This window comes from Scyliorhinus torazame, chromosome 4 (assembly GCF_047496885.1).
Source record: "Scyliorhinus torazame isolate Kashiwa2021f chromosome 4, sScyTor2.1, whole genome shotgun sequence".
NCBI classification, from domain to species: Eukaryota; Metazoa; Chordata; class Chondrichthyes; order Carcharhiniformes; family Scyliorhinidae; genus Scyliorhinus; species Scyliorhinus torazame.
Genome location: NC_092710.1, coordinates 307077136 through 307091730, shown reverse-complemented (window position 1 = coordinate 307091730; position 14595 = coordinate 307077136). Strand labels below are relative to the sequence as shown.

The 14595-nt window shown below is 50.1% G+C and overlaps 1 protein-coding gene across 1 annotated transcript in view; it reads left to right on the top strand.

Annotated features, from left to right (window-relative positions):
* Positions 1–14595, top strand: part of traf3ip2a (TRAF3 interacting protein 2a) — a 121851-nt gene that overhangs the window by 40721 nt on the left and 66535 nt on the right. The window lies entirely within an intron of this gene.

Here is a 14595-nt window from a genome sequence, read left to right as displayed (position 1 = left end):
GAATGGTTTAGCTCCCTAACCACAGATGGAGTTATTATCTAGTTTCAGTTCAATTGATTGTTCAGGAGAGTCATTCTCATTTAGTAGAGAAACTGGACATTCGGCCCAATTGGCCCACGCTGATGTTAATGCTGGCTCTTCCCGACCCTCATCATGTGACCCCCCCGGCAGCGTTGTCCTCTGCTCTTATCTCCCTTTATGTTGGTCTAGCTTTCCCTCAAGTATGTGACAAATAACTAAATCCACAAGAAACCTTATGAACGAGGAAAGGTACTCGGTCCATCTTACTTCACCCCATCCACCCTATCCGCACCAACCCGGTCGCTGCCTCTTGTTGTGCCCGAAATGATTCCGGACATTTTGCCTCCACCACCCTGCCCGGTTTGTGCCTCGGTCGCCTGGGCTGGCGAAGGAACCATAAGTGAGGCCATTGATTCGTGCCCCTCGTGGTGATCTGGAATGCGTTGGCCTGAACAGGTGGAAAAAGCCACCTTAGTCGTAACTTTCAAAAAGGAATTGGATTAATACGCAAAGAGGAAACAAAAGTGCTGGCCAAGGGAAGGGGCAGGGTGATTGAAAGCTCCTTCAAGAGGCCAGCGTTATATCGCGAGAGCCACATTTACGACCCAATAATAATAATAATCGCTTATTGTCGCGAGTAGGCTTCAATGAAGTTACAGTGAAAAGCCCCTAGTCGCCACATTCCGGCGCCTGTTAGGGGAGGCTGGGTACGGGAATTGAACCGTGCTGCTGACATTGTTACTAACACTGTGCTAACCCAGCCCCAATATTGTGCTCACCAATTTAAAAGGGGCAGCAGGCATAGGGGCTGGTTTAGCACAGTGGGCTAAACAGCTGGCTTGTTATGCAGAACAAGGCCAGCAGCGTGGGTTCAATTCCCGTACCGGCCTCCCCGAACAGGCGCCGGAATGTGGCGACTGGGGGCTTTTCACAGTAACTTCACTGACGCCGACTTGTGGCGGACGAAAATAAAGGTCAAAAAAGTGAGTTAAATTGAATTTTTAATCACGCTCGCTTGGGCAGAAGCAAGATGGAATGCTCTTGCCCCCATGAATACCCCACCAGTTGCCTGGTGTTCCAGGCTGACCTATTCTCCGTCAGCAGGCCAGTTGGGGAAAGACCGAACTGGAGCCAATCTTTACATACTTTTTAATTTATTTAACGAGTTACACACTACAAGCGGTCACCTCTGAGCCCAACAACCGCAGTTTTAGTCTGTGCCTATTGAACAGGGGTCTCAAGTTAATGCCCATCACCTGACTGCAACTAACCATAATTAACATAATTAGCAGCATTCCTGTAGCTCCCTTGCCAGGAACCCCTTGCCCATTGGCTCAGCTGACATCCTTGGCACCAGGTTTGTTTGGAATTTGGGGCCCAGGAATGAAAGTGGCCTCGGCCTCATGTCAGCGAGCCTTCTGCCCCGTGGGGATTCTATGATTCTGTGGGATCAGTCCTCCTGTTGCTGTTGACGGTCCTGTAGCCGCAGGTGTTTCAAAAGAGGGAAAGCTCTCTTTGGGGCTCCATTCGAGCTTTGGATCCAGCTCCATGGAGGGAAGGATCTCATCAAGGCAAATGTTTGCTGGTATGAGGAGAAAATGAAGCTGACAACTCATTACAGATGGCACAACTTAAGTTGGGAATCGCAAAAGAGAAAATGCTGGAAAATCTCAGCAGGTCTGGCAGCATCTGTATGGAGAGAAAAGAGCTAACGTTTCGAGTCGAAATTACCCTTTGTAAAAGCTAAAAGGCATAGAAAGAAATAGTCATAGCCACAGAAACCCAGGGAAAGAGTGCTAATGGCAGTTTCCAGAGAATGAAAGGTGTGAAAGACCAAACAGCAGAGAAACTAATATCAGAGGGTAAACTGTGACAGATGTACATGTGGGGGAAAATGGGTGGGAGAGAGGTAAAATGAGAAAAGGGGGGAGGAGGGGGAACCAAAGGGGAGAAAAGGTAAGGAAAGGGGGATAAGATAGGGGGAAAGAGTGGGGGGGGGGAAATATATATAAATAAATACGAGAAAGAACTAAAAGGTAAAATACATTTGAAATGAAATGAAATGAAAACAAATGGGTCGAGGTGGGGTAGAGCTAATCATCTGAAGTTGTTGAATTCGATGTTGAGACCGGAAGGCTGTAGCGTGCCTAACCGGAAGATGAGATGTTGTTCCTCCAGTTTGCGTTGAGCTTCACTGGAACACTGCAGCAGGCCAAGGACAGACAAGTGGGCATGGGAGCAGGGTCTTGTATTAAAATGGCAAGCAACGGGAAGGTCAGGGTCCTGAACGGGCACAGACCGAAGGTGCTCAGCAAAGCGATCACCCAGTCTGCGTTTGGTCTCTTGGGTATTCTGGGAATACCTACACCCACTGGGTGGCACCATTTTACCATGGTGCTTTTGCACAGTTTTATTCTACCTCAGCTGCGTAGTTACCAGTCCATAAGACCATAAGACATAGGAGCGGAAGTAAAGCCATTCGGCCCATCGAGTCCACTCCACCATTCAATCATGGCTGATTTCAACTCCATTTACCCGCTCTCTCTCCATAGCCCTTAAATCCTCGAGAAATCAAGAATTTATCAATTTCTGTCTTAAAGACACTCAACGTCCCGGCCTCCACCGCCCTCTGTGGCAATGAATTCCACAGACCCAACACTCTCTGGCTGAAGAAATTTCTCCTCATCTCTGTTCTAAAGTGACTCCCTTTTATTCTAAGGCTGTGCCCCCGGGTCCTAGTCTCCCCTGCTAATGGAAACAACTTCCCTACATCCACCCTATCTAAGCCATTTATTATCTTGTAAGTTTCTATTAGATCTCCCCTCAACCTCCTAAACTCCAATGAATATAATCCCAGGATCCTCAGACGTTCATCGTATGTTAGGCCTACAATTCCTGGGATCATCCGTGTGAATCTCCGCTGGACCCGCTCCAGTGCCAGTATGTCCTTCCTGAGGTGTGGGGCCCAAAATTGCTCACAGTATTCTAAATGGGGCCTAACTAATGCTTTATAAATCTTCAGAAGTACATCCCTGCTTTTATATTCCAAGCCTCTTGATGAATGACAACATTGCATTTGCTTTCTTAATTACGGACTCAACCTGCAAGTTCTCCTTGAGAGAATCCTGGACTAGGACTCCCAAGTCCCTTTGCACTTCAGCATTATGAATTTGTCACCGTTTAGAAAATAGTCCATGCCTCTATTCTTTTTTCCAAAGTGCAAGACCTCGCACTTGCCCACGTTGAATTTCATCAGCCATTTCTTGGACCACTCTCCTAAACTGTCTAAATCTTTCTGCAGCCTACCAACCTCCTCCATACTACCTGCCCCATCACCTATCTTTGTATCATCGGCAAACTTAGCCAGAATGCCCCCAGTCCCGTCATCTAGATCGTTAATATATAAAGAGAACAGCTGTGGCCCCAACACTGAACCCTGCGGGACACCACTCGTCACCGGTTGCCATTCCGAAAAAGAACCTTTTATCCCAACTCTCTGCCTTCTGCCTGACAGCCAATCGTCAATCCATGTTAGTACCTTGCCTCGAATACCATGGGCCCTTATTTTACTCAGCAGTCTCCCGTGAGGCACCTTATCAAAGACCTTTTGGAAGTCAAGATATATAACATCCATTGGCTCTCCTTGGTCTAACCTATTTGTTATCTCTTCAAAGAACTCTAACAGGTTTGTCAGGCACGACCTCCCCTTCATAAATCCATGCTGACTTGTCCTAATCCGACCCTGCACTTCCAAGAATTTAGAAATCTCATCCTTAACAATGGATTCTAGAATCTTGCCAACAACCGAGGTTAGGCTAATTGGCCTATAATTTTCCATCTTTTTCCTTGTTCCCTTCTTGAACAGAGGAGTTACAACAGCGATTTTCCAATCCTCTGGGACTTTCCCTGACTCCAGTGACTTTTGAAAGATCATAACTAACGCCTCCACTATTTCTTCAGCTATCTCCTTTAGAACTCTAGGATGTAGCCCATCTGGGCCCGGAGATTTATCAATTTTTAGACCTCTTCGTTTCTCTAGCACTTTCTCCTTTGTGATGGCTACCATATTCAACTCTGCCCCCTGACTCTCCGGAATTGTTGGGATATTACTCATGTCTTCTACTGTGAAGACTGACGCAAAGTACTTATTTAGTTCCTCAGCTATTTCCTTGTCTCCCATCACTAGATTACCAGCGTCATTTTGGAGCGGCCCAATGTCAACTTTTGCCTCCCGTTTCTTTTTAATGTATTAAAAGAAACTTTTACTATCATTCCTCAAGTTACTGGCTAGCCTACCTTCGTATTTGATTCTCTCTTTCCTTATTTCTCTCTTTGTTATCCTCTGTTTGTTTTTGTAGCCTTCCCAATCTTCTGACTTCCTACTACTCTTTGCCACATTATAGGCTTTCTCTTTTGCTTTGATGCATTCCCTAACTTCCTTTGTCAGCCATGGCTGCCGAATCCCCCCCTCTGATAACCTTTCTTTTCTTTGGGATGAACCTCTGTACTGTGTCCTCAATTACTCCTAGAAACTCCTGCCATTGCTGTTCTACTGTCTTTCCCACTAGGCTCTGCTCCCAGTCGATTTTCGTCAGTTCCTCCCTCATGCCCCTGTAGTTACCTTTATTTAACTGTAACACCTTTACATCTGATTCTACCTTCTTTCTTTCAAATTGGACCATATTATGATCACTGCCTCCTAAGTGCTCCCTTACTTTAAGATCTTTAATCAAGTCTGGCTCATTACATAACACTAAGTCCAGAATGGCCTGTTCCCTCGTGGGCTCCATCACAAGCTGTTCCAAAAAGCCCTCCTGTAAACATTCAATGAATTCCCTTTCCTTGGGTCCCCTGGCAGCATTATTTACCCAGTCCACCTGCATATTGAAGTCCCCCATGATCACTGTGAACTTGCCTTTCTGACATGCCCTTTCTATTTCGTGGTGCATTTTGTGCCCCTGGTCCTGACCACTGTTAGGAGTCCTGTACATAACTCCCATTATGGGTTTTTTGCCTTTGTGGTTCCTCAACTCTACCCACACAGACTCCACATCATCTGACCCAATGTCGTTTAGTGCTATTGATTTAATTTCATTCCTAATTAACAAGGCAACCCCGCCCTCTCTGCCCACCTCTCTGTCTTTTCGATAGGTTGTGAATCCCTGGATGTTTAAATGCCGGTCCTGAACCTCCTGCAACCATGTCTGTGTGATGCCTACCACATCATACGTGCCAGTCACAATCTGGGCCACAAGCTCATCTACCTTGTTCCGTACACTGCATGCATTTAAATATAGCACCTTTAATTCTCTATTGACCGTCCCTTTTTGTTTTCTTAGTGTGGTGGACCTTGGTTTACTGAGCCTTCCCATACACTGTGCCATATTTTGTGGGATGGGGACTATCGTAACCTCTCCTGAGTTTTGTCTTGTTGTGCTTTTTTGTATTCCTAAGCAGCTACGCTGACTTTCCCTTCCCCCCCCCCCCAATCTTTAGTTTAAAGTCCTATTGACCACCCTATTTACTCTTTTCGCCAGAACACTGGTCCCAGCTCGGTTCAGGTGGAGACCATCCCAATGGTATAGGTCCCCGCTGTCCCAGAACTGATGCCAGTGTCCCATGAAAAGGAACCTCTCTTTCCCACACCACTCTTTTAGCCACGTGTTAACTTCCCTTATTCTTGCCTCCCTATGCCAATTTGCACGTGGCTCGGGCAGTAATCCGGAGATTATGACCCTTGAGGACCTGTTTTTTAATTTGAATCCTAGCTCTTTATAATCTCTAAACAGGTCCGCTTCCCTAGACTTGCCTATGTTGTTGGTACCGACATGGACCACAACAACTGGATCCTCCCCCTCCCTCTCCAGTATCCTTTCAAGCCGGTCAGAGATGTCCCGCACCCTAGCACCGGGCAGGCAACATACCGTGCGGGGCTCTTTATCCTGCTCACAAAGGATACTATCTATCCCCCTGATAATAGAATCCCCTACAACTACAACTTGCCTATTTACTCCCTCCCCTTGAATGGCCTGCTGAACCACGGTGCCTTGGTCAGCTGACTCATCCTTCCTGCAGCCCTGTTCGCCATCCACACAGGGAGCAAGTGCCTCATACCTGTTGGACAGGGTCAAGGGCTGAGGCTCCTGAGTTCCTGACTGCTGGTTCCCTTTACCTGCCTGACTTGCAGTCACACCCTGCTGTCCCTGGCCACGGGCAGGATTTAAACTACTTACTCTGACAGGTGTGACTGCCTCCTGAAACACAGTGTCCAGGTAAGTCTCCCCCTCCCGGATGTGCCTCAGTGTTTGAAGCTCAGATTCCAGCTCATCAACTCTGAGCCGGAGCTCTTCGAGCAGCCATCACTTACTGCAGATGTGGTCACTGCAGCTCGCAATGGGATCTGCCAGCTCCCACATCAAGCAGCTCAAGCACATCATCTGACCAGCCATCACTAATTAATTAATTAGTTTCATTTAAGTTTACGAGTTTAGCTGTGTTTTTTTTAAAATTTGGGGCAGATTTGCTATCAGCCAATCAGATCACAGCTTCCCTCTGACGTCACTTTTGGAAAAAAAACCTGGAAAACAGGAAGTTTCCGTTAGGTTTTTATACTCACTGAGACTGCTCCTCCTCCTCCGAACGGCTCCCGAAATTAGGCCCGAAGAAAGAGAGAGAACAAAACAGTAGGGAAAAAGCACCTTCTCCCACTCTTCACCGAATTACCTCACTGCACCAAATTACCAAATTCTCACTCTGTCTGTGTCTCACTCACTCAGGCTGTGTCTCCTTGACCTGCGCAAGTGCCAGTCGAGCAAGAGCATGTTGAAGCAACAAAGCTAAACTGTATTTTAACTGCTTTGCTATTAGCAGGTCTGGGTGGGGGGGGGGCGGGGGGTGGTGTTCTCAGTGGAATCAAAGTTACATGGACACCGAGATTTAACTACCATCTTTTAAGGGCCATCCATCCAATGTTTCTTCTTCAATAGAATATCAATAAATAAATGGGTCGTTCAATCCAACCAGCCTGTGTTGCCATTTAAACTCCACACACACCTCTGACCCTCACCTCTGACCCTATCGGTATAACCGTATTTACAACAGGAGGTGGTGGGGGGGAGGAGGTCAACATTCCAACCATCCCAAGGAAACTAATGTTAAATCACTGACCGGGTCTCATCAAAATCAAAGTCAGCAAAATGACAGTGATAAAGGAGATAATGGCACGAAAGAATGACAAACCCCCAGGGCCAGGTGGTTTCCATCCCTGGGTTTTGAAACATGTGGGTGAGAACTTGGAGGCATGTTCACGTACTGTTTCTCAATCGATTGTGTTCCACATGACGCCGCTGCTAGCCCCTTCACAGCCGGTGAATTGGTCCAGGTGCGGCGCCAGTTTTGCTGTCCTGAAACTCCACGAATCCTGCGCTGGCGTCAATACTTAGGACGGGACTCTCCGGCCTCCGACAGCAAAATCGCATTTGCCGAGCGGCCGGAGAATCCACGTTGACACCGAAATCGAGGACGGTGCCGCTTTTTGCGATATTGCGGCGCACGCCTTCGGGACGGCCTCGCGACGTTACCTGCGGCTCTTCCCCCGATTCTCCATGCCCGATGGGCCGGGTTTCCAACGGTGTCGGTCGCGTGTGGTATTTATTTTTGGGATCTCGGCGTGGCGGCTGCAGGCTAAGACCAGCACCGCCACAGTGAGGGGGGAGCCGATCCTCGGGCGGGGGGGGGGGTCTTTGGTGGGGGCGGGGAGCACTGGTGGGGGTGTGGTCCGATGGTGGGAAGCCTGGCCAAAGGGGTCGCTATTTGGCAGGCTGAGTCCGGCAATTCTCCGGCCGTAACGGCAGCTAGAGTCGGGTGCTCCACGCTGCGTGCCTGCTAGCCCCCCCACCAGACGGGATCAGCGGCCGTTTTGCACTGTTTTTTCGGTCATAAAACGCCACCGTTCCCGTGCTGGGGTCAGCACTTAGTCTCAGAACCACAGAATCCAGCCCTCAGTCTCAGAAATGGAGAATGCCGCCCAGGGAAGAGGAAGCCTGCTGTGAAAAGTGGGCAATGAGACAGCAATGTGTGACTTTACTGACAAACATGCCAATGTACCACTCTTATATTGGCCTTGTTATAAAAAGGTGAAAACATCTTGGGACCAGAAATAAACAAGCAGCATGAATCTTTGCTAAAATAAGCAGAAGCGCTTCTGATCAGTTGTCATTTATCTTCAACACCACGGCATACAGTTTCCATCCATGAGAGTCGAGGTGTCGATGTGCAATAGCAGAGAAAACCGAGCCTTTCCAAGTGTCATTTCAGGCGGGTTTGGTTGGCAGTTTCTATCCAGCTCTGTTGGTGAGTTCCCCACCGCTAGCTCATGGCGGCTCGGAAGCACAGTGGTTAGCACTGTTGCTTCACAGCGCCAGGGTCCCGGGTTCGATTCCCGGCTTGGGACACTGTCTGTGCGTGGTCTGCACGTTCTCCCCGGTTTCCTCCCACAAGTCCCGAATGACATAGATTAAACATAGAATTTACAGTGCAGAAGGAGGCCATTCGGCCCATCGAGACTGCACCGGCTCTTGGATAGAGCACCCTACCCAAGGTCAACACCTCCACCTGATTCCCATAACCCAGTAACCCCACCCAACACTAAGGGCAATTTTGGACACTAAGGGCAATTTATCATGGCCAATCCACCTAACCTGCACATCTTTGGACTGTGGGAGGAAACCGGAGCACCCGGAGGAAACCCACGCACACATGGGGAGGATGTGCAGACTCCGCACAGACAGTGACCCAGGAATCGAACCTGGGACCCTGGAGCTGTGAAGCAATTGTGCTATCCACAAGGCTACCGTGCTGCCAAGACGTGCTGTTCAGTAATTTGGACATTCTGAGTTCTCCCTCTTATACGCGAACAGGCGCCAGAATGCGGCGACTAGGGGATTTTCACAGTAACTTCATTGCAGTGTTAATGCCAGCCTTCTTGTGACAATAATAAAGATTATTATTGTTACAATGATACTTAATCGCTTTTTCAGGCCCTGGGTAGTATCGCACCGGTTTAGCCAACACTTTGAATTATTTGATCACTGGTAAGCTGAACTTGCTGGAAAGAACGGCTCCTCAGAGATCGGGCCATCATTTTGAAAGGGTGCCCCAATCTCCCTAAGTGAGTTTGAGGATCTCCACTCCCCCATCCATGGGCAGTGTCACCCCCCACACACATGGGTATTACCCCATATCCCCTCCCAAGTGAGGACACCCAGCTATGGGGTCGCTGAGGGGCCCCCCTTTCAGGACTTCCCCCGCCCCCTTTTGAGACCCCCCATCCCACCTTTCGGGGCCCCCAACCTTCATACACCCCCCCCCCCCAACCTTCCAGAGGCCCCTTCATACCAGCCCTGCACCCACCCCCTCACGCCCACCCTTCAACCCCCCTACAATCCTCATGGACATGGACCCCCTCAGGCCCTGATCCTTGGCAATGTCATCCTGGTACTGCCACCCAGACACCTTGACAGTGTCAAGGTGGCAGTGCCAAGATGTCCCGGTGCTGGGGGAGAGCCAGGGTGCCACCCTGCCCCGTCCCTGACCACCCAGGGGCTTTCAATGGCCTTGGAGATCCTCCAGATGCTGTTCTGCCTGGTCCATGTTTGTGTGGACCAGCACTAATTGGGACCTGGCTGGGGTCTCCTTGGGGAGGCTCATAGATTCTGGAAGCCGGTTAGATCTGGCGTCAGCATGTTTAAGTGGTTATTTTTTTCTTAAAATTTAGAGTATCCAATTCTTTTTTTTTTCCAAAAAAAGGGGCAATTTAGCGTGGCCAATCCTCCTAACCTGCACATCTTTGGGTTGGGGGGGTGAAACCCACGGACACTGGGAGAATGTGCAAACACCACATGGACAGTGACCCAGGGCTAGGATCGAGCCCGGGTCCTCGGTGCCGTGATGCAGCAGTGCTAACCACTCCACCACTGTGCTGCACGTTAAGTGGGTTCTTAAACCCAATTAACCGTGCGAGACTGGATCCTGCCCATTGTAGGTGGGACCCAGATTGCGACGTCCCGTGAGACCTGGTTAGACCCCGTGAGGCATAATGGCTGTCGGGAAGCCCGGAGGAGAGATCTCCCGGCATTTACCAACCACGTCCTGCTCCCATTCTCACGGGAACGCAACCAGTAGTTGGTGCCCAAAATTTCAAAAGCGTTTAATTTTTGTTTCTTCCATAGGATTATGGGGTTCGCTGGTTAGGGCAGCATTTATCGTCCATCCCTAATTGCCCTTGAGAAGGTGGTGATGAGCAGCCTTCTTGAACGGCTGCAGTCTCTGAAGTGTAGGTACACCCACAGTGCTGTTAGGGAGGAAGTTTCAGGATTTTGACCCAGCGACACTGAAGCATTATAGTTCCAAGTCAGGGAAGGTGTGTGGGTTTTAGGAAAACTTGCATGTGATTGTCCTCCCATGCATCTGCTGCCCTTGAGTTTGGTGGAGATCGTGACTTTGGAAGATGCTGTCCAAGGTGAGGCTTGCTGCTGTGCATCTTGAGAGCCATCACACTCCTGACTTGTCCCCTGGCCACTATCTACAAGTGCATTCCGCATCATAATTTTCTAATGTTTCAAAAAAAACTCTTGTCCTCCTATCGACTCTTCTTTTGCCAATTACTTTAAATCAATGCCTAGTGGTCGCTGATCTTTCTGTCATTGGAAAGTTTATCTCTATGTTTTTACTAAGGTTTCGATGAAGGTGGTGCCATTGTACCACCAGGGTGTGCCCGCATGATTTGGATTGTAAGGAAGTTAATGGTGCATACACTTTGGCAATCTTATCTCTAGGAAACATCTACAGCGGGACACTGTACACTGACAGATTTACTGCCAAGCCATTCAGTTTTATTCAGGAGTTGGCTGGGTTATGACCTCTGGCGGCAGATGGTGTGGTTTCCCCCCCCCCCCCCCCACAATTTAATCCTTCAGCGTGAGAGAATTGACCGCCACACTCTGAGGGAAACGTTAAACTGAGGTGCCGGCTTGCTTATTCCTGCGGTTCTACATTATCTGAAAGATCTTGCTGAGCTCTTCGATGAAAAGCAGGGAGTTTCCTAGCTTCCTGGCTCACAATTTGCGCCTCAACTGACACCAGCGACCAGTCAATGAATCAACTGGTGATTCATTGCATTGCTGGCTTGGCAAGAGCAACAAAGTATCGCACGGCAGATCACCAGAGAACATGAAGGACTACTGAATTTGGGGGGAGATAGCAAACCCAATTTGGGGGACGATAGCAAACTGGGTTAAGTACTGTGTGCAACATTGACCACTGCGCTATAGGGAGAAATTGGAAGATTTCCTAAGGCGCCTGCTATAAGGAAATGCAAATTTGAAAAATGAGTTTTTTTTCACCACAGCAATTTGCATTGCAGGGTGTTATAATTGATGGGTTTAAAAATGATAAAAGTAAATCAGACCACATTGCAGGATTAAGTGGAAGAGATCGAGAGCGATGGGCAGGAGAAAGTAGAATGCACTTAATAATAATCTTTATTGTCACAAGAAGGCTTACATTAACACTGCAATGAAATTACTGTGAAAAGCCCCTAGTCGCCACATTCCGCCGCCTGTTCGGGTACACGGAGGGGGAACAGCACGTATCTCGGGACTTGTGGGAGGAAACCGGCGCACCCGGAGGAAACCCAGGCAGACGGGGAGAATGTGCAGACTCCCCACAGACAGTGACCCCAGCCGGGAAACGAACCTGTGACCCTGGAGCTGTGAAGCAACAGTGCTAACCACTGTGCCACCATGCTGCACTTGGTCACAGGTCTAACTCACCCATCGCAAATAAACAGCACCCCCACCATCAGTGGCAGTGAGAACTGCAGCATGTTTATCCATGGATGCAGCATTGAAAAGACCATTTTGTGGGCTTCTTTACCTGCAGAGTAACCTTTTCGGTGCTTTCTGGGATAGAGAATGGACTTCTGCAGGAATTTATGTTCGAAGCTCCACTTTTCATTCGAAAATACAAATTTCTCAATATCAATGTCTTTATTTCAATTTGCGGAGGAGGAGAATGAGCATAGGGGCTAACTTGCAGCATTTTAGAGTGAACTATGGATTCATTGTACGCAGATACAACCCAGAAAGATGTTACTCTGGTACCTTTGGAGTGTGAAGAGGAGTAGGGAAAGCGGAGAGACTGGAATGCGAGACCCGGCAACATGCTGGAGGAGCAAATAAGACACTTAACTTTCAACAAATAAATTGAGGAGGACTTCCGGTTGCGGCTATGCCTAGGTAGGTCGCACGTTCGGCAGCTCCCGCCGGGAACGGACTTTTGGGCTCTCTAGAGGGGCCCAAACGGCAATTGTCCGACGGCTTCCAGTGTGGGAAGGTGACAGCAAGGTCCCCCCGACATTATATGGATTGGATCAGGAGTGGAGCGGTGAAAAAAGTGATCTTGGAGCAGCGAAAAGTGAGAGGGAGGAAAAACAAGATGGCGGTGGGTGGAGACCAAGCAGCATGGGCGCAGTGGTCGCAGGAGCAGCAGGGGTTTCTTAGACGCTGCTTTGAGGAGCTGAAAACCGAAATGCTGGCGCCAATGAAGGCGACGATTGAGAAGCTAGTGGAGACCCAGGGGGCGCCAATCCGGGAGGTGCGGCAAGACGCCTCGGAGAACGAGGACGAGATCTTGGGCCTGGCGGTGAAGGTGGAGGTGCACAAGGCGCTGCACAAGAGGTGGGGGGAAAGATTTGAGGACCTGGAGAATAGGTCGAGGAGGAAGAATCTTCGGATTCTGGGTCTCCCCGAAGGAGTGGAGGGGCCCGATGTTGGGGCATATGTGAGCACGATGCTCAGTTCTCTGATGGGCGCGGGAGCCTTCCCGAGCCCCCTGGAGCTAGATGGGGCTCACCGGGTCCTAGCAAGGAGACCCAAGGCCAACGTGCCGCCAAGGGCTGTAGTGGTGAGGTTTCACCGCTTTATGGACAGAGAGTGTGTCCTGAGATGGGCCAAGAAAGAGCGGAGCAGCAGGTGGGAGAACACGGAGATCCGAATCTACCAGGACTGGAGTGCGGAGGTGGCTAAGAAGAGAGCTGGTTTCAATCGGGCTAAGGCGGTGCTCCATCGAAAGGGGGTGAAGTTCGGGATGCTGCAGCCAGCGCGATTGTGGGTCATGTTCCAGGATCGGCACCACTATTTCAAAATGCCTGATGAGGCATGGAGCTTTATACGGACTGAAAAGTTGGACTCAAATTGAGGGTTTGTTGTGGGGGGATGTTTACTGTGTATTTGGTGTTTATTACGTTTAGGGAATGTTCCTTTGGTTTGGGTTCCTTTGGGTGCTGGATGGGGATGGGTGAAGGGATTTGATGGGGAGTCTGTGGGAGAGTGGGGGCATCGGTGTTGGAGGGGCAGACCCCCACGAAGGAAGAGGGGGCGTGGAGGCCCGGGGATGGGGAATTGGGGTAAGGCCACAAAAGGAGCTGGGCCAGAGGGGGCGGGGCCAGCTCAGGAAGGCGCGGACTTTTTCCCACGCTAGGGAAGGATGGGGGTGGGGGCCGGGGGGGTGTGGGCGGTGCTGGAGAGGAGCGCACACTGACTGCCAAGGGGAGGGGAGATTCTCACACTGGGGGGGGTCGATGGAATGGCGGGAGAGGCCGGGGTCAGCAGGAGTCAGCTGACTTACGGGAGTGTTATGGGGGGAGCAAAAGGGCTAGATGTGGATCTAGCGGGGGAGGGGGGGTATAGGGTTGCTGCTGCATTGGCCAAAGGGGAGCTGGAAGTAGGAGACGTGGTCGGGGCGGGGGTCCACCGTCTGGAGGGTGTGGGAGGCGCGGGCACGTGGCTGGCCTAGAAAAGGAGATGGCTAGTCTGCAGGGGGGGGGGGGGTGGTGAGTAGTCCCCCCCCCAATCCGGCTGACAACTTGGAATGTCAGGGGCTTGAACGGGCCGGTCAAGAGGGTCCGGGTGTTCGCGCACTTAAAGGTTCTGAAGGCAGACATGGTCATGCTCCAGGAGACTCATTTGAAGGTGGCAGATCAGTTTAGGCTGAGAAAGGGATGGGTAGGACAGGTATTCCATTCAGGGCTGGATGCGAAGAACAGAGAGGTTGCAATACTGGTGGGGAAGTGGGTGTCGTTTGAGGCAATGAATATTGTAGTGGATAATGGAGGTCGATATGTGATGGTCGGTGGTAGGTTGCAGGGGGTGCGGGTGGCACTGGTAAACGTATATGCCCCAAACTGGGATGATGCCGGATTTATGAAACGCATGCTGGGTCGGATTCCGGACCTGGAGGTAGGAAGCTTGATAATGGTGGGGGGATTTCAACACGGTGCTGGACCCAGCACTGGACCGCTCTAGGCCCAAGAAGGGTAAGAGGCCGGCTGCGGCCAAGGTGCTTAGGGGGTTTATGGACCAGATGGGGGGAGTGGATCCATGGAGGTTTGTCAGGCCCCTGGCCAGGGAATTTTCATTCTTTTCCCACGTCCATAGAGCCTACTCCCGGATAGTTTTCTTTATTTTTAGTAGGGCGCTAATCCCGAAAGTGGAGGGAACGGAGTATTCGGCCATA